The sequence below is a fragment of the Nanorana parkeri genome, unplaced genomic scaffold, assembly GCF_000935625.1.
Source record: "Nanorana parkeri isolate BGI_ZX_2015 unplaced genomic scaffold, ASM93562v1 scaffold76, whole genome shotgun sequence".
Classification (NCBI taxonomy): domain Eukaryota; kingdom Metazoa; phylum Chordata; class Amphibia; order Anura; family Dicroglossidae; genus Nanorana; species Nanorana parkeri.
In genome coordinates, this window is record NW_017306344.1 from 240,616 (window position 1) to 261,184 (window position 20,569).

Consider the following 20,569-nt stretch of genomic DNA (forward strand, 5'->3'; position numbering starts at 1 on the left):
TTCTGTACTTCGTCTGTGGCAATTTTATTGGGTTTTCTGCAGAATAAAACAGTCATGGAATTATGTGAAGCTGTTCTGTTTGTTTTTCATTTTAAAAAAATGGAAAAGGTTTTTGCAGCGGAAATAAATATTTTGTAGAAGTTGTAAATTGCTTCATGGCAGGTTGTTAATTATTGAACACAGAGGAAACCTGCAAATATGAACTGATATGCTCACGATTCACACCCACACAATAAAATTAATTTCTACTGAGTGCTCCTGACAACTCCTGACAGATTGTTACATCTGACCTCTCTAACATCTCACCTGAATGCAATTCACCTCCACAAAGAAGCCCTCAAACATGCCTTGGAAAAAACATACTTTTTTTGAAAATTGGACAGTTATATGTCTACGAGTTTGTTTCAGCATATAAATGAATAGAATATCTATAAGATTTGCCAAGTTAGTTACACTTTGAAATTAGTGGTTTGCATACTTCCCAGCTTTTGACATTGACAAAGAGGGACACATTACAAAAGAGGGGTATGTAATGAAGATATCAGGGGTCAGAAGTAAGTAACAGAGTGCAGAGGCCAGTAGCAAGTAGACTGCAGGGGTCAATAGTATGTAAAGTAGACTGGAGGGTTCAGTAGTTTGTAATGCAGACTGCAAGGGTTAGTAGAAAGTAAGCCAGAGTGTAGGGGTTAGGAGTAAGGTGAAATGCAAGAGTCAGTAGTATGTAATACAAAGTGCAGGAGTCAGGAGTAGGTTACACAGAATGCAGGAGTCAGTAGTATATAACACCAAGTGCAGGGGGTCAGGAGTATGTAATGCAGAGTGCAGGGGACAGTAGTAAATAATGCAGAGTGCATGGGTCAGCAGTATGTAATGCAGAGTGCAGGGATCAGTGGTAACATATGTATATTTGAGCATCACATTATAAATTATGAATTCTATCTCCCTAGTTTGTTTAGACATTCTTAATTCTAGTTTCAGATCTGCTAAGCTGGTCTATTTAATCATTTAAAGCCCTTTGCATTAAAACCTGATAATTCTTTTAATTCTTTTTGAACCTATCAAAGCCATAGTGACAGATTCTTAAAGTGGCGCAATTAAGAACTACCTGAAATTGTTGCAAGTGTCAACTAAGCTACCAAAACTGGTAGTGAGGCTTTTTTTTAAATTTGGCACAGGACAGTTTAAAAGAAAAGAAAAGTAGAAAAGCATCCCTAAGGCTTTACTGAATTCCCTACCTTGTGTTAAAATGGACTCAGAATCTAAGTATACAGGTTTGGAAGGAACTATGCTTTGTATAAGTGGTCACCTATAAATCCAGCTAAACTTGTATTATACAAAGAAATTCTTTTAAGGAAAGAAAAAGTGGGGTTTTGAAAGCACCAGAAAATAGTCTCACAAAAGTTTTTCTTTATAGTAGGTTTTGGGTAGCACCAGCAGCAAATATGCAGGGAAGCTAATCTTAAATTGGATAATGTTTTTTTTTCAGTGTCCCCAACCGAAAAGCAAGCCTACTGATAACTGAAGAAAATAGATTTCTTTTAGCCAGAGTGAGGTGCTGTTCACTCTTTCTGCAGCATAACTTTGTGCAACCCCAATTCCAAAAAAGTTGGGACGATGTGTAAAATCTACATAAAAACAGAATGCAATGATTTACAAAACTCATAAACCCATATTTTATTCACAATAGAAGATAGAAAACATATCAAATGTTCAAATTGTTAAAATGTTAAAATTTACAATTTTAAGAAAAAAAATAAGGTCATTTTGAAATTGATGGCAGCAACACTTCTCAAAAAAGTTGTGACAGGTCCATGTTTACACAGGTTTTCACATATTGGTGAACCTCTGCCCATCTTTACTTCTGAGACACTCTGACTCTCTAAGATGCTCTTTTTATACCCAATCATGTTACTGACCTGTTACCAATTAACCCAATTAGTTGCAAAATGTTCTTCCATCTCCTTGTTAGTACCACTTACTTTGTCAGCTTTTTGTTGCCCTGTCCCAACTTCTTTGAGACGTGCTGCTGCCCTCAATTTCCAAACTTTTTTAAATGGTACATTTTCTCAGTTTAAAGATTTGATATGTTTTCTATTGTAAATAAAAATATATCATTATGAGATTTGCAGATCATTGCATTCAGTTTTTATGTAGATTTTACAATGCGTCCCAACTTTTTGGAATTGAGGTTGCAAGTAGTGAGAAGGTGCAACACCAAAACATAATAGCAACTGCAAAGCCACCAGATTTACATGTCTGCATCATAAAGGAAAAAACATGTTTGATAAAGTAGATGATGACCCTAATATTTACTAAACTTGTATTATGAATTAAGCCTGCAAGAAAATGTGAAGCCATGTCAGGAAGAGTATGGTGATTTATATGATAGGAAATGCAAATATTATACATATTACCTAGTATGCATGCAATGAATTTAAAAAAAATGATATAACTGATGCTAGGGATACTTTGACTTCAACCCTCAGTCAATAACAAATTCTCAGATTTGTAATATAATGTGACAAACGCCCTGTATCTTGTCTGTGTAATTGAAGCCCATTGAGTGAGGTGTTAGTTCCTGGTAGTTATCAGTATTCTGGCAATTGATAAATGCACTGTCTGTTACTATGATAAATGATTAATAGAGACAAGCAAACTTCTCAATATTTGCTCCCATAGTGACTTGCCCAATTCATTAGATTTTCAGGTTTTGCTCAGTTATTTACAAATATCCCTGCTTTAAGCTATTCCTGCATCATTTTTCTAAATGCTATTTAAATCCAATACATGTGCCACCTTGTTTTTTTAGACCTTAAGAACATTGTGTTAAATTCGTGTGTTTTGGTCAATGTGCAGGAACAGCAGTGCTATCATCTCAGACCTGGCAGAGAGCCAAAAACAAAAATTAGATTTTAAATAAAGATTTCTTGACGGGTTGTGGCTACACTTTATAAAATTCGAGTTCAACCTTGAAGGCTTTACAGAAGCTCTCAAACTGTTAAAAATATTTCCTTTCTGGAAGAAAAATAAATCCATAAACAGGATGTAGAAACACCACAGAAAAATATTTTGCGGTTAAACCTTGGAGACAGAAATTGTTTTCTTGAACAAGCTTCTGAAACGATAGGGAAACACCCAGAAAACTAAAAGTCATTATTCATGCTGAGAATGTCAGAAATGAGTGGGAAAAGTCCTTAAAAAGCAGGAACACTTTAGCCATGTGTTATTTTCTTATCTCCAGTTTATTTTAAAATGTAAAAATATATCTCTGCAACTCATGCACAATATCCCATGTTTTTTGTCTTTAAAAATGCTGCAACTAAAAAAAATACCTCTTGATCTGCCAGACATCTAGTGTATTCCGAGATTCCTGTTTGGGAAGTCAACAAAGCACTTTTTCTTCTGTGAATCCCAACCAGCGCTAAGCTCTGCCTGCTGGACTACTCCATCTATCCTTCATCCCCCTCTGACCACATGCATAAGGTAACACCAAAATGTCGCTGTGTTGACTCCCAAACACATGCCTACACACACACACCAGTGTAGGAAAATCCAAATGGGACGGAGTTTTCAGAAGCTGATCCTACAAAAATTTTACAATCCTGGTATTACAGTAATAAAAGGTGTTTCGAACTACAGATGCAAGGTAAAAGAAAATGTTTTTAGAAATTTCTCCTGCAAAGCTAGCTATAAATGTTACCTATAAGCCTGTTGTGGAAATTTTACTAGGATGTGTTTTTTAGTGTATTGTAATGTTTTGTCATTAGTCTCTCAGTGTCTCGGTTTAAATAGACGCTGGAGGTTAATCTAATGGAGGAGATATCTTATGCGCGGCGGAGCAGTGTCTTCTTGGCGAATGTATGGACGCCGGCTGAGGCCCCCCCGTGCAATGCATGGATTTATTGGCTTGCGTGGATACATTTGTTTGGAACGCAGTATATGAAAGGAACGTGCGTTTGTTCTCTCTGGTGTGCCTGATCAACACGCTGGAGATAATGACGTTGTCCCTGTGAATGAGCACGCATGAGAATCATAGTAACGTTATGTGGCATTGATCACTGAGCAATGCTGGATAAAGTCACTCCGGTGGTCATAGATTATTCTACTACATGTGATTGTTCTACTAAGGTGTTTTGTTAGCTGGCTCCTGTTCACTTCCTGTCTGTCCCACTTCCTGGTTTGCTGGTTGTTGAAATCATCTGTTGGTTTGCCATCACTTCCTGTCTCGCTGTTTGAGACACCCCTTCCTGTTGGGCAGGTATAAGCAATAAACATACCTGTGTTCAGGTCTCTAAGCATGGGATTATCAAGCAAGCAACATCTGTCTCCTGACTCTACATGACTCTATAGAAGGAAGTACTTCCAGTCCTTGCACAAAGGAGCGTAGTACAACGGGGGAAATTCTTTGCGTTTGGCGCAGCTTAATGCGACATGGATTTGTGCGTTGAACCAAGTGAATTTCCATAACAACCCATAGCTATAGAATAGATCATTCGAGTTTTATCAAGAGTGTGGTAGCAAAACAACATACTTTTATCTTTGGGGAAATCATTTGTAGCATTACAACAGCAAATGGTGATTAAAAGGTAAATGTTACAGCAAATTCTTTTTGTAGGTCCAGGAAACAGAAGAGTTTTTTAAAGACAAAACTATAATGTTTTTGGGCTAGTTTTTTTCATATACTGTATTTATACATTTATAAACGGATGTGTTGCATAATTGTTCTATGGCATGTACAGACTCTATTTTACAAATAAACATTTAGTAACTGGTGCTTCCATATGTTTTCCTTGTGTAGCATGCTGGGCTTTCCACGTATTAAGCCAACAATCCCCCTATATAATAGCAAAGGCACACTGACAGGTCCTCTTTAATGTCACCTGGGGACCCCAAAAGAAGCTGATGACGCAGAGATCTGCTTCATCAGCTTCTTTTCTCTGGCTATAGCAGCCAGATGACTGACAGGTGAAATTTCTTTACATGTTTTCCTCATTTTTAAAATGTTTTATTCATTTAGGCACACATGTTTGATATAATTATATAGCCCTATATGTCCTCTAAAAAACAATATATAATATGTGTGGGTACATTTAGTAAGAAAGTATATTACTGCTGTGGAAGAATCACACAACAAAAATGTAAAAAGTGTGTCAGTGATTTACGAACAGAAACTGAAAAAAAAAAGCGCAGTCATAAAGGGGTTAAAGCTGAACTTCAGCCTTACCTTTTTTTCTTCCTTATTTGCAGCAGGTCCTCTACTGTGTTCTAAGAAAGTACTCTCATTGTCCCAATTCAAGTTTCTGAAGCTGCAGTAGCTTCCTTAACCTCTTTTTCAGTTTCTGTTCATTAATGACTGAAGCACGTTTTACATTTTTGCTGTGTGATTCTTCCAGGGCAGTAATATACTTTCTTACTAAGTGCACCCACACATATTATATATTGTTTTTTAGAGGACAGATAGGGCTATATATTTAGATCACATATGTGCACCTAACGCCTCACTTAGCATGAACAACATAATAAAAAAAGAGGAAAACATTTAAAGAAAACACTTTTTTTCCCCCAGTTGTGATTATTTTTTATTATTATTTTGTTAGAAAAATAGCACAGCTAAAAGAAAAAATGCATTAAAATAAATTCATTTATTTGTCTTTTATTTGGAAAGAGCTAACATCACTTGGATTTCAGAAATGTTTCTGTACTTCTCGGCCTAAAACTAAAAGCTAACATTTTACTTTTATTCTCTAAAAACTAATACTGGTGGTTAGGTTAGGTGGTCTACAATGTCACTGTCATTAAGTATCACTAACTCCCCATCTGCAGCAGGCACACTAGAGGGACTGTGCTGCTAAACACCACCTCTTTGCAGCTCACCATTCTGGTCACCTCTTGGAATGGTGACAAAATGTTACACGTAAACTGAGTCATTAGCCACTCATGTGGAAAAAAGAACCTGAGCTCCCCAGAGCCTGTCATAGAGCTGATACCCTGCAGACAGAGTCTGCAGCAGACACAGTAAAAAAAAAAAAAAACCTACACCACAGAGCTCTTTCAATTTGTTCCCTATTGTCCTGATGCTAACCTATTTCTACCAAAAGCATTTCAGAAGTCTATATTTTGAATATTTTGGGAAAATGTGGGGATATGGGATTGGAGGAGGTTTTGGGAATGTGGTGTAGTGGTTCTAATGAGTTTTTGTACACTTTGTTTTGAATTTTATTAACCACTTGCCGTCATGGGAAAGGGCTTAACACCGCGGATGTCAACTGGTTAAACTTTTAAAACAATGCAGTACAGTACTGCGAAAAAAGAAGGTCACAAACTGTACTACGAAACTGGCCAATTTGTACTAAGTTAAGGGCTTTGATTTTATATTTTTATATAAGACAATTTCCTATAGCCTTTAGATCAGTTGTAGCTGCTACTTTCACTGATCAATTCAGGATGCAGGATTTAAACAAATCAGGCGTCGTACCCAAAACTAAATAAAAAAAGCTATTTGTTTTAAGTTAAAATAAACCAAATTGAGTACTGCTGTTGCTGTATTTAAGCCAAGCAATAATGTAAGAGTAAACGTATGTGACACTAGAATTCAGTGTCACTGATGCTGTCTGTGAAAATTGTAACACCCATGCATGCATCCAGGCATCCCAGGCCTCCCCCCAGCCCCAGTGATCATTTTCGCAGCTGGGGGAGGTGGATGCTTGCGGACTCCATTGCTGACAGGACCCACATAAAACACAAAAAGAGGACACCCATTTGGTCAACACTCTGTGGGAGTGGGGAAGTTGTATTCAACAACCAAATGGTGATTCTGAATTGTCTGAACGGCTGAAATCCTACTCGGAGAGTCTGTACTCTGACACTGGATACAAAGTGGGTTCCTGTCTATTTGATCTGCCCGGAAAGCCCCTACTGGAACATTGTGCGTACCGTTACCAGCTCTCCTGTTTTACTTTCACCTTACTATCCCTCCCCTCCCATCCTTCCGCTCCCGTGATTTGCGGGTGTTGGATAATCTAATAGCCATGAACCGTCAGGACTCTTAAGGAAGCAATACAGTGAAACGCGTAGAGTCTGTACAATTGAGTACATTATTTGTTATACTGTCAGATTGTCAGATTTGTATTGCTGTGTGTCCCTGCTAGGAAGATTCACCCTCCCTCTTGGTCCTGTTGTCCATTGCCACGGTCACTAAAAGTGAATGAAAATCCAAAATTTTTAGTTGTGATCAGAATAAGAATAGAGAATGTGGACAGCTTTTTCACATTCTCCTCTATTGACAACTGTATTAAAGAGGATTTCCCTAATTTCATACAGGTTTGCTCTCACTCCAAGAAAGGAAGTGAAGGTTATCATTACCAAAAAAACTAAAACAAAAACAATCTCTGATAAAAAAAAAAATGAAGTCTTGAAAAATGCTTAGAAATAGCAGTTTTTCTCATGTCACTGCAATTAGTCTGTTTCCTGGCCATGCAGCATTGATAGCAGCACTTGTATGACATAGCAAATGAGGGAGAAGACATTGTTTATTATGCATGTATCCCTACTGCCGAACCTGGTCATTGTGACTGAGAAATTGAGGAGTTCCTTTCTCACTTCAAATAAATGTAGCAAATCATTTAAAACATATAAAGCAAAAAACATTTTGCATACACTTAGAGAAACAGAGGAAATACTTTGCATTAGTCACTGCAATAGATCTTCTGCTTTGTAGTTTCACTGCCTGCACACTAATTCAGACATCATGTATTGTTCATCTTGTTTACATACTGAGAGATAGAGAAGTCCCTTTTTTAGATTTAAATGTGTGCTATTGAATTGAAGGGCCTGAGAAAGTCACACACAACCCCTGTCATCTGACATTGCCTGGGCTCAAAGAATTACAAGCTCCCTGCTTTCTTGCTGCTTTGTAGTGCAGTTGTTGACTGCTGTTCCCTACATGTTGCATGAGAACATTACTTTCACAAGTTATTTTGTGAATGGAAAGGCTGTTTTTACAAGGATAGGAGAGCTTTTTCTTGTTTTTCTTTGTTCTTTTTTACATCCTATGGCTATAAAAAGCACGGAGATGCATTTTCTTGTTTTTTCTTCTGAGGTTTGGAAGTTTTTTTTATTGCTTAAAGGAGAACTATAAGGTGAGTGTTTTTTACACTCATCCTCACAGTTGGAGCCGACGTGTGACATTGAAACTGTCACACATCCACTCTATAGACCCTAAAGAGAACTATGGGATAAAAAGGTTACTCTTTTAAACTTACCTTTGCTTTTCTGGACTGGAAATAAAGTAGCAATTTTACAACATATAAGTATCATTTTGACTATTTAATTATACATAATTATAAGATATTCATAGGAATATCAAGACTTTGACCTACAGCACTTCATAATTAACATACTCATTCCAATTTGCTTTCTGTATGTATGACTACAGTCTCAATGCTTTGACATCTCTGTGTACACTATACTGAGTCTATTTGCTTACCACACCCAGGATATATTCACTTAGTGTGTGCATGCACAACGATATTCTAATATGACATGACCAGCATATGCACAACCATAATTTCTGATTTGGAAAACGGCAAGGTTTCAATTTTTGGAAGGCTGGGGGATGGGCTGTATATTTAACGATACCTACAGTATTTATCGCTCCTAATTAAGTAATTTGGTTGCTGCACAATGGGTAGAGCTACTGCAATTCTTCTCCCCCTTCATACCTATCCACATTAATATTGGTGGTCTCTTGAACATTTTTCCCTGTGCCATCACATTATAATCCTGTATGCTATTTTTTCCTATTGTGCATGACTTTGCCCTCATGTATTTGCCTTTGCCAAATGTATTTATTCTTTCTCACATTTTAAAGGGTACTTTTTGTTTTCACAAGTATAGTAATAGACATAATTAAATGGGTCTTGATTTGCTTAATTTCCTCTTCCTGCGTAAATGTTATCTATCTTTTAATAAATTTAGTTTTAATATACTGCTACCTTTACTTATATGGGATTAATAGGCACTTTATGATACTTAGGTGGATGTTTGCACTTCAACTGCTCATATACAGTAGTAGTATAATGTTAGCTTTGCCATTTGTAGGAAACCACACATAAACTGCAATCTCTCACCTGTAACTGCATGTTTAATTAACATATTAGAGATATATGTGCACAAACCTGGGTCTAAGGCACAGGGAAGGACATGTATTTTCCATACCAGAGGGCAGCTAAAGTATATTTCTATGTGACAGTTTCTTGCAAGGTATACTACAAGTATTTTTAAAATGCCTTGTGTGATCATATATGTTGTTTTTGCACATAATACATTATAATCTACCCAACTTGCAGAATGTGAAAAGACTAGTGACCACAAAGAGCTGCCGATAGGTTCTCAGATTTACAAGGTTTTTGAGGGAAGATCCTCACAATCACTGAATCATACTACAATCTCAATAGTAAATGATGACAATGCCTTCACCCTGGAAGTATTGGCTTAAATACGGTTTCTTTACTTCTTCAAACTTCTAGTTATTTTATCCATTGCTAGGCCATGTCTTTCTGCCCTAATACCAAAGTAGGTTGGATGGCTTGTTGCATGAGCACTGCCTCTCTAAATTTCTGGCTTTATGCAAGTTGTGTCTATCCCTGGTAACTGAGTAAAGTCATTTCTAAAGAGCCTACTAGTTTTTTTCTTAAAGGCTTTTTTTTTTTTTTTACCTAAACAGTCTTTGGGCCTAAGACAAGCCAATTCTTAAGCAAACTCCCAGAGTCCACTATTGTCTCTCTGCCAATGGCCTTTTACTTTCTCCAGCCCCTTCATAAACTGGAAGTCCACTCCTGATGTAGTCTTACATGTATGCTTAATTTGCAAGGCATGAACTGGGGCAGTGTTGCCAAAGATTTTTTCCAACACTAACATATTATGGTCAAATTGAACCATGGTGTCTGAAATGGTGTGTACAGTGCTCCTTCAAGCCTCTCTCTTAAAATTGCAAAAAGCCAATTCTGCAGCAGGTTTCTGGGGGCACTGTATGCTCGAATGGTGACATGAATGATAACATGTTTGCATTCAGTTCAGTCACTCAGAATCATATTATATGTGTCAAATGTATGTGGGCTGCCAATACTTCTACAGTAGGTAAGGACAGGGGTGTATCTACTGCAAGGCAAACTAGGCATTTGCCTAGGGCGGCACTTTCCAGGGGGGTGCCAAAAAATGCTGCCCCCCAAACCAATTAGGTGAGAGAAAAAAAGAAAAATTATTCATAAATTACTGCCAGAACTCCTGGACCTGGTGCTTCTTTGACTGGGGATCAACGTGTCCACCTATACCGCCTACTCCTACATGTATGCTCCAGCTCCTTCCTCTTCCTGGTCAATGTGCTGTGCAATGTATTGATGTGTGTGACCTTCGTCCAGATGCACTGGCAGTTCGGACCTCCATGGGAAACCGGCACCCAAATTTCTGACATCAGGCAGCGGAGAAGCTTCCGCAGGATCCCCAGGGCTGAGATCCAGATGTTCATCGTGCTCATCGACACCTACGTGGTGGTGAGTCTGAGGAAGTGCAGCCTATAAACTCCATTGAGGGTTATGTCTCTAGAGCAGGGGGAGGGTACAGAGCCCAGCGGCCAAGGCAGAATTAGAGGGCCCAGCATATGAAGGCAGAAGATCGGTGTTGCAGCTGCAGAACTAGGGAGCCCATCAAGCCAGGAATGGAGGAGGCGGCTATTGCAAAGGTAGAACCAGAGCGTCACGCTACGTTGATAGCGCAACCTGTCAGAAGCTAGATACACTGTGCGCGCTGTATCCTGCAACTGACAGGTTATGCAAAATGTCTTAAACAGGAAGGGGTGGCACTAGTTTAGATTAGGGATGGGGGGTGCTCAGGTTTAGTCTTGCCTAGGGCAGCACAAAACCAAGATACACCACTGTGTAACGATACATGAAAGGTAATGACTCTCCGCAAGATCTGGGTTTTAAACTACTGCTACACTAACCTGCCGTGCTGCATAGGGAAGCTTCACTGAATGCCATCAAATCCCTGTGTCACAGCTGAGATGAGGAGGGAATAGTCACTAAATAGACAGAGGTGGCATGCTTACATTGCTGTTACCTATTTAGGCTAGCAAAGGGTGTGGGCCTATGCCTAAAAAGAGCAAATCTATTATGGTATAAAAGTTACAGTAGCTATTTGGATAGAGGCCTGAAAGCCTCCCTTGAAGGTGAGTAGAAGCTGCTGGCTCCTTACATCCTTAAATACTAAATGCTGACCCTCCACAAACACATAGTGAAGAAGATGCAAGTGGGACTTAAGAGCTACCACATATAAAAAAAAAATGGGATGTGCCAATCTGCTCTTACACAAGCACATAAAAGAATATTTTTTTCTAACTTTTCTGCAGGCATCATTTTACTGAAGTATTTATCATGCTGGTGGAAAGTGTTGAACTATGCAACAAATTAAAAAATTCACCATACTGTCACACATGGAATTAACAAAATTTGTAGACAGTGGAACCACGGTAGAGAAATGCAATTTAAATATAGAACAAGCTTTACAATTTCCAAATGTGACACACAAAATGCACTTCTGCCTTTGTACCCATTAAAAACAAAACTCTGTTATTCCATTTCATTAGATGTATATATTATGTAATATTACAAATAACTGTCTGCACTGTTTTCTTTTATCAAATCCTCCATTATTCTTTTTCGATTTCTTTTTCCTCCTTAATCGTATTCTTATCAGTTCTTATATAAGCGTCCATTCCTCAAATAATTAGGGGAAGAGTACTGGTTAGTAATGGAAGTACTGGGTCTTTTTAAGGCAGCGCCGAGTAAGGATGTGCAAAAAGCAGTAAGCAATAATAACCAGTTAGGTTACACCTTTCGTCATTTTACAGCAGTGAGAAAAATGAACGATTATTTTCAATGGCCTCCTTTGGGCTTCTCAACTGCACAACATCTTATTGCTTTAGAAAATAAGTCTCTGTGTGTGGGTATGTAAACCAGGGATCCAATACATCAAGAGAAGATTGCTGTATATATTGATAGAAAAAAAAAAAAGATGATTTTACTGTGGCCAATGGGTAACAAAGGAATAGCTGTAGATTATAAATCCTGTCATCTGGAATAGACTGTCAAAATACTTTGATCCTTCTCAGAGAATATCCTTAGGCTGTAAAGCAGAGCAGGAGGTCTACAAATCAAACAAATGCATAAAATAATCAAACGTGCAGCTGCTGACCCCCTGTGGTACCTGTCCACATGCTGCCTGCGATACTGCTTACTTCAAATGGGCTACAATCCGGTAGCCTAATATCCTTTACGCTTCCGACATAACTGAACTGTCTGCAACCATCAAACAATATCTGACAATTGCACAAAAGTTAGCATTATCTGCAACTTTTTGTTTCTCTAGTATAGTTGTAGTTTACAATGAAGTACGATCTTCCACAAGCAAGAACTGGAGCATTACAGAGACTCAATCAGAAACATTGCTACTATAGTTGGTAAAGTTTGTACTGGAAAAATTATGATTCAATGAATTATAAGGTTAAAGCTAATTAACATTTCTTCCACATCAAACTGCTATAGGATTTAAGAGGGCCTTGACCATCATAGACGTTCCTACCACCACCTTTATAAAATAAAGATTTATTTGCATTTTAAGCACAATGCACACTGTTTTTCTTATTTGAATTAACGGCCTTATCGTTATATTAGATATATTTTTGGAATAACAATATTTGGGATCACACCACTGTAGTAAATTCAAATAAGAACTTTCTTCTTATTATTCTTATTATTATACAGGCAGGGGCGTAACTAGAAATCACAGGGCCCCATAGCAAAATTTTGTATGGGGCCCCGTGATTGCTAGTTATGCCACTTGCAGAGCCCACCGGAGAGTGACCTACAGGGTCCACCATAGACTCTCTATAGTGGACTCTGCAATCTCTTACCTGTAAGCGCTGTCCGCCTCTGTGGTTGCCGGGCCCCAACTCCTGTTCCGTCTCCGGGCCCTGCCTCCTCTGCTATTGACGGGCCCCGCCTTCTCTTACATCACTGGCCCCACCTGCTCTTAGGTCGCTGGCCAGTGATGTAAGAGGAGGCTGGGTTGCTCTTAGGCGGGCCCCGCCTCCTCCTTCATTCCGAACACCGCCCTCATCTGCCGCAGCGGCTGGCTGTCACTGACACAGCTCCGCAGAGGCTGTGAGGGGAAATGCGCCATGGCCGCTGCTGAGCTGTGTCTGTGACAGCCAGCACCCTTTCTTGCCATAGCGACCGCCTGGGTCGCTATGGAGATTGTTTACGCCACTGTATACAGGACTTCTATAGCGCCAACAGTTTGCGCAGTGCTTTACAATATACGGAAGACATTACAATACAATTCAAGATGGTAAGGAGGGCCCTGTCACTGAGGGCTTGCAATCTAAAAGGGAAGGACAAGTGATACATGAGGAGGTAGCTGTGTGGAGATGAATTGTTTGAGAAAAGCAAGGGACTAGGATATTCTATTATTGGAACCTGTAAGCACAAAAACTTTGGTGCCCAAAGCAACTCCCCTCTGCTAAGATCACCGCTTTTGCATAGAACATTTCTCTGATTGAATGGTCCTCTTTACCTGGCCAAGACTATTGTGTCAGTTAATGTGCAGTTAATAGCTATCAAGGGAAATGTGGCCTATGATACTTATACAATTCTATGATCCCTGGTGTTAAATCCAGCACTGCATATGAATTACAGTAAAAATCAATGTCACAATCCAAATTCCAATTACAAAAGTCTATTACTGGGCCACATGTCCCACAACCATAGCAAAATTTCTTCCTTCTCCATAAAAAAAAAAAGTCCTCGGGACCCACTAAAAGTACATACATTCTCATTATAAACTATCCCTCCAGGGATACATGGGGCACATTCAGTCGGTAGATAAAAAATGATGTGTGTTTTTTTGCTTTCTGAGGAACTCTAGTCACAATATACCTGCAATGTTACTTGAAAAATAGATGCAATTCTATTTACAAACTACAGTTCTTTTATTGAGACAAGCTAGAAAACAGCCTGTCAATAAAACAGTGTAGACATTGTTTAAAAAGGGAACGTGGGATACAAAACCTTAGAGTTCTCTATCTGCAAGTCCTCAAAGCCCTACTACCGCATCTTGGGTCTCTTAAGAAATGAAAGCTTAATATACCCCAAACAAAAAAATTAAATTGGTCAGAAAAATATCCCTCAGCATGGGTTGCTCCAGCCATTTTGCAGGTGCCATGCTGGTGCTGTGGGTAGAAGTGAAGAAGTAAAATCGCCAATCCTGAAACACAAGTTACACTAAAAGCAGACACACTATATAAAAAAACACTTTGTCAGAAAATGAATAGTACATATAAGGAAGAAATAAATGGAATTTTGAACACCTAATGTCATCTTACATTTTGAATTCCGTAATCCCCATTGTCCACTGTCTTTTCTTGGCTATCCTGTATTGTAGTGGTAATAAAAGAGGGAGACACGAGTAGTGTAGTACTAAAGTACTAAACAGACACAACAAAATCTCTATAGAAGATTACTTGTTAAATTCTGACACAGCAGTTACTGACAATGTCTGCTCCACTGCCCTGTTCCTGGGCCCCAGCGGCACTATGTAGTATGTAGTAGCCCAGCCATAAGTATAGTACTAATTTAGCTTGAAGTAAACAAAAGAATACAGTCATTCAACAATGCCCCTCTTACATTGGTGTAACCCACAATTATACTGGGACTTTGGTCATAACAATCATTGGTGTCAGTGGGGTAAGATACTTATCACAGAGATCCGTCTACTAGACTCCAGTCCCAAGTTGCCAACATAGACCAGCCAGCAGTCAGGCCACTTCATCCCACGCCATTAGCTCTTCCACTCAGTGGCATACCTAATGTAATTGAAGCCCAAGGCAGATTATTTTTTAAACCCCCATCTCCCGCCAAAAAAAAAATGTATTCCTTTACTTGAAAGGCCCGATCTCTTTTCCTCATAGTATTATGGCTGGTATAGAGAGCTCCTTCTTCACACAAGTAGAGAAAAGTGTATAAACTGTCCTTTCTACCCACAGGAGGCAAGAACAATAGTACATACATGGTAACCTAAAACACAGGGCCCAAGTAACTGACCTGAAATAAGCATACAGGTCAAGTTCCAACACAATTGGCTGCAATCTTGTTTCAGGTCACTAACTCAGAAGGAACTAAAGCCACAATCCGGATGCCTAGGAGACAAGAGTATCTCCCTAGCCAATTACTGGATGGTTCATGGCCAGTGGCACATGCTGGGGAGGGCATAAATATTTGGGGCAGACCATGTGAGAGTCTCTTTCTCCCCCGGGCTCCTGCCTGGGGAAACTGCTGTGGATTGTTTAAATTGTCTAGGTCTGCAGCCTAGGAAGGAAACCCATGTGCTCACACTAAGGCCTGGATCTGCGGCCTAGTGAGTGAAGCTAGGAATGGAGATGACAGAGAGCAACTTCCCCGCCTGAAAAGTGATCCTCTGTGGCAGCATGGATATTTACTAGTAGCTTTTGTATCAAGTGCTGCATAGCTAAGAGCTCAAGACACAGATTGCCACAATCGGTCTAAAGATCCTCTATTCTGTGAAGGTTGCAAGTACTTTGCGCTTTAACTATTGGAGTCTATTATATCCAGGGTGCCCTGTGCCCTAACCCTATTTCCCAAAGTTCTACAATAAAGTTCTTCAGCATTTCATCTTCTGTGTGGACTTATCGGTTGCCACTAGAGGGCTGGTAGGTGCTATTGGGGCAGCAACTCTACTGTAAACCCTAGACAAGCTAAGAGGACCCATTCTATCCAGCTGCTCCTTTCTTTTAGGGGTGAGCACTACATTCACAAATCGGTTTTCTATGGTAATCATAAAATGTGGGGATTAGAAGTGTATCTAAACCCCAAACCAACAATTTTATATTTATACCAGTTTACTAGTCATTCGATATAGTGGTTGCATTAGTTTTCTTTCATGCTGTTTTTACTTTATTTCCATATGTTGATCCTGCCATTGACACAATCCATAGTTTAAGGTAACAACACTCATTCACTTTTCCTGTATTTATAGAGGAGCAGCATTGTCAGCCTTGCACAAGAAGTCTTACGACTAAAGAATACTCCCCCCTTGTCCTCGTCTCAGTAACATATAGGGGAGAGGAACTGTGAAGAGCTGATAACCTTCTATGAGTTAACATTGCAGAGTACACAGCACTCAATTTAGGGCAGGATTTTTTTTATTTCTTAACAAAGAGATATAACAAAATGCTTTCAATAGTATATTAAACAGACCACAAGGGAGCAAATAAAATAAGCTCATTGTTAGGGTTTACATACTCATTAAGTATTAATTTTGGTACAGTGTATGAACTTTGCTCTTGCTCTTTGAAGAAGCCACTGTACAAGATACACCAAAGAATAGGTGAGAATGTATGCAGCCAGTTCAGTGCCATGCCTATGTGTTTTAGGCAGAACAATCTCACATGCACACAAATGATTTTAATAACGGGTGACGGTTTGTAAACCCATTTGTTGTAGAGTGGGTTAAAGTTGATCCGTGTGCTCACTCACATGTTAAAGACTTGTCCATTAAAGAAATTGCTTCATGCTTTATTGCATTAAACACATGGAAGACAACATCAACCAGCAATGCTTTCTGCTAAGTAATTATTTGCTTCTCTTCATAGATATTCCCCTGGGGCACAGAGAAATGTAAAGTGAGTATCTCTAGCGGGGCAGACAAAAAATATATTTTATATAAGAGTTGTTCAAGTACTGCAAGTGAACAAAATGTTCATAGCAGTTTATAGGAAGTTTATTCAAGAGAAAAATGTAGACTTGCTGACCTCTCTCCAGAAAATGCTTCTTGTTTGTTTGGCTTGCTAATCAAATGATTTTAATACTTTCTTGGAATAAGAAAGTATTTCAAATCTATTACTATGGCTTCATTTTCTGCATGCGTGTTCCAGAGCAGTGACTCAGTACTACAGCCAGAGGCAACCAGGCTACTAGCATTTTCAGATGAGCAGTGACAGCTTCCATATCCTTTTAAGCAAAGGTTTGCTTTAAAGGGCACTTTTAGTGCTCGTCCTGTCAGCATATGGTATTTCCATCAGAATTCATGGCGATCATTGGCACACTTCATGTGGGAAAAGCAGGATCTCACAGTGAAGACACCTATAGATTATCTGCAGATTTTCTATGGTCAGATGGAAAAAGTGCAACAGATTCCTCCATCTACGCTAAATTGTGTGGATGCCGGAATCTACTACTGGGCCAAGCTTCAGTATCTTGCTGGTCGTCCTGCTGGCTCTCAAAATACCTGAACAATCTGATTGGATGCAGGCATTATTCAGGTATTTTGAGAGCCAGCGGGGCCGACCAGAAAGATACTGAAGCTTGGCCCAGTAGTAGATTCCGGCATCCACACAATTTAGCGTAGATGGAGGAATCTGTTGCACTTTTTCCATCTGACCATGGAAAATCTACAGATAATCTATAGGTATATGGCCAGCTTTAAAAAAAAAAAAAAGGCTGTGTAGCGCTGATCAGGTTGCACAGTGGATATTGTGGCAAAATGGGAACAGGTACGTATGTGGGTTTAAGATCTTCTGAAGATGGGTATCATGGCCCACTAATGGTTGGTACACTTTCTGTTTATAGTCCACAATAAGTATAATAGTACTACAATAGTGTTATGCCTTGGTGACAAATTATTCCAGAGAAATATAGGGCTAATGTTTGTACTACATCATTAGCAGTGATAAACTACAGAACTTCTACTCCTCTCATCATCTCCATAACATAAGTCAGAGGTTTTCTGTAGTTCAGCAGGAAGGGACTCAGGCAGGACTGACAACACTGTTTGGTAATTTGGTGCAGCTGGCACACCATATCAGCTTACTACTGAGAGTTTAGAGATCATTAGTTTGCTGTAACAATCAATGGGTATTTTCTGTACACGCAGCATTTTTAAAAAGACAAAACATGGGGAAATATGCTTGTATTGGAGAGGGGTATTGATTTTTTTTTTTTGCCCAGACACATACTTAAGAGGCTTCTAAATACTCATAGTGAAAACATAATTAAAACATTGTATGTTAATTTGTTCACTGGCTTACTATTAGTCTAAAGTTGCCCATACACTGTAAGAATTTCATTTGAATGCTCATTCAAAATCATTTGTCAGAACATTCCATCTTGGCATCATTAAGTAAACCAATTTGCTTTGAAAGCACTTAGAAATGTCATACAGACCGGCTACTTGCATAGAATCGCAGACATATTAAACAGGTTTCCTTTGTGTCTAGTAACATGTACAATTTTTCCTGACCAGAAATCACATTTATGATTAGAATTTCATAAATTCAGATAATACACTGAATGTCATGAGTTATTTGGGGTTCTGTGAGGCTGGTAACAGCTGAGAATCAGCGGTTACCATCCATTAATAAAAGAGTTAAAGGAGAACTATGAGGTGAGTGCAAACAACAAAAAAATTATTTTTTTAAATTATTAAAAAATAAATAAAAAATGTTAAAAAAATTAAAATAAAAAAATGTAAAACAAAATAAAATTATTTAAAAAAAAAAAAAATGTGTAAAAAAAAATAATAATAAAAAAAAGCAAAACCCCTCCAGCTGGCTCTGCCTCTAGATAGGCAGAGCCAGCTGTCACTCACGCAGCTGGGCGGATCTCGACATCAATGTCGGGATCCGCTCCGGCTGCGGCGTCTCAGTATACCGTGAGCTGTAGCTCGCGGTAATCTGAGCTTCGGGTAATGGGAGGACGCTGGTTTGTGTCCTCCCGTTACCCTAAGGAGAACTATGGGGAAAAGCCCTGACCCCATAGTTCTCCTTTAAGCTTTTTCAGACACCCGATCCCTTTCAGGAATCGGGTTCCTGACAGTGAGAGCGGAGCCACATTTACTGCTCTCACTGACAGCTGGTATAGATTGAGAAAACCTGATGTATACCGTTTTTTTTCAAACTTTCTGCAATAAAAACATTTGGATACATGTTTTTATTGCTGGTAGAATTTTGCAAGTTTTCTGAACCTTTCTTTGGAACGATCAGAAAACCTTTAGTGACATCTGATCCTGAAATGCTGCAGGATCACTGTCACTAAGGTTATTATTGGCTGTTCTTAACTTTGAAGCAGCCTAATAATAACCAAAAACGAATTAAATTATCAAGCAGTAATAGTGAGATTAACTTGCAATGAATGCTTGATATAATGAAATAAATAAAATAAAAATGTAGAAAATGTTTAAAAAACAGTGAAAAGTATAAAAAAAGTCAGTGTAAAAAAATAAAAATAAATGTAGCAAATAAAAATGATATATTTAATTTTTTTAAATACTATCATTAATATAAAAATTAACCCATTACAATGAAAATCTGCAGCTGAGCTGCAGATTTGTTTTTCACCCCAATGCGTTCATTTTTTAAATTTAACCCCCTCATGTCACAGTGATGTTCAAAGTATGTCGTTGTCACTAAGTGTGACACTTAGTGACAGTGACATTGTATGCCATTTGACCACTTTTAGCTTTTAGAGAAAAAAGATTACAATGTTAGGTTTTAGTTTTAGGCTGAGAAGAAAATACAAATTTCTAAAATCTTAGGGATGTGAGGTTTTTCCAAATAAATGAATGTGTTTAATGCATTTTTTTAGCTGTGCTATTTTTCTAAAAAATACTACAATCCAAAACTGGGGGAAAAGTATTTTCGTTAGATTTTTTTATATTTTATTTGTCCTAAGTGAGGTGTTAGGTACCCATATGTGGTATAAAGATATAGCCCTATCAGTCCTCTAAAAAAATATATATATAAGTGTGGGTGCACTTTATAAGAAAGTATATTACTGATGTGGAAGAAACACACAGCAAAAATGTCAAAAGTGTGTCAGTCATTTACGAACAGAAACTAAAAACAAGCTCAGTCATGAAGGGGTTAAAGTGAAACTATACTCATTTTGGATATTCATATGATCATGGTAATTTAGATAATCTTATCATTGTGTGTTACTGTTGTAAATGCCTTTTTTCTATTTATAGTTTGCAATTACATACTGAATATATGCGGGGGCAGCCATTTTCCTTTCTTTGTTTGTAGAATCTGCTTTCTTTCTATATATTGCTTACTGCTTACATCTGTCAATGTAAGTCCCAGGGTTTGAATTAGACCCATTCATTTTAAAAGAAAGCTGTCATGATATAGGTGGCTGCCATTCAGTTTCTTTAGAAAATGCTAGTTGTTTGGCATGTTTGCGAATCTACCCTCTTTAATACTCCTGTGTCACTGACCCAGAAGAAGTATAAAATTCAGTAACGTTCTTGTTCTAAGTCAGTAATTTAACCACTTCTCTAGTGGTTTACAGTAATGAACAGTGAAGCGCTGGGTGCTTATTTCTGCTGTGCCATTTTTAAACGTCACAGCAGAAATAAGTGTAGGGCTGCGAGTACGCATGTCAATTCTTGCTAACTGAACCATCCTTGGGCAGCTCAGCATACTGCGTACTCCTGATTGCTG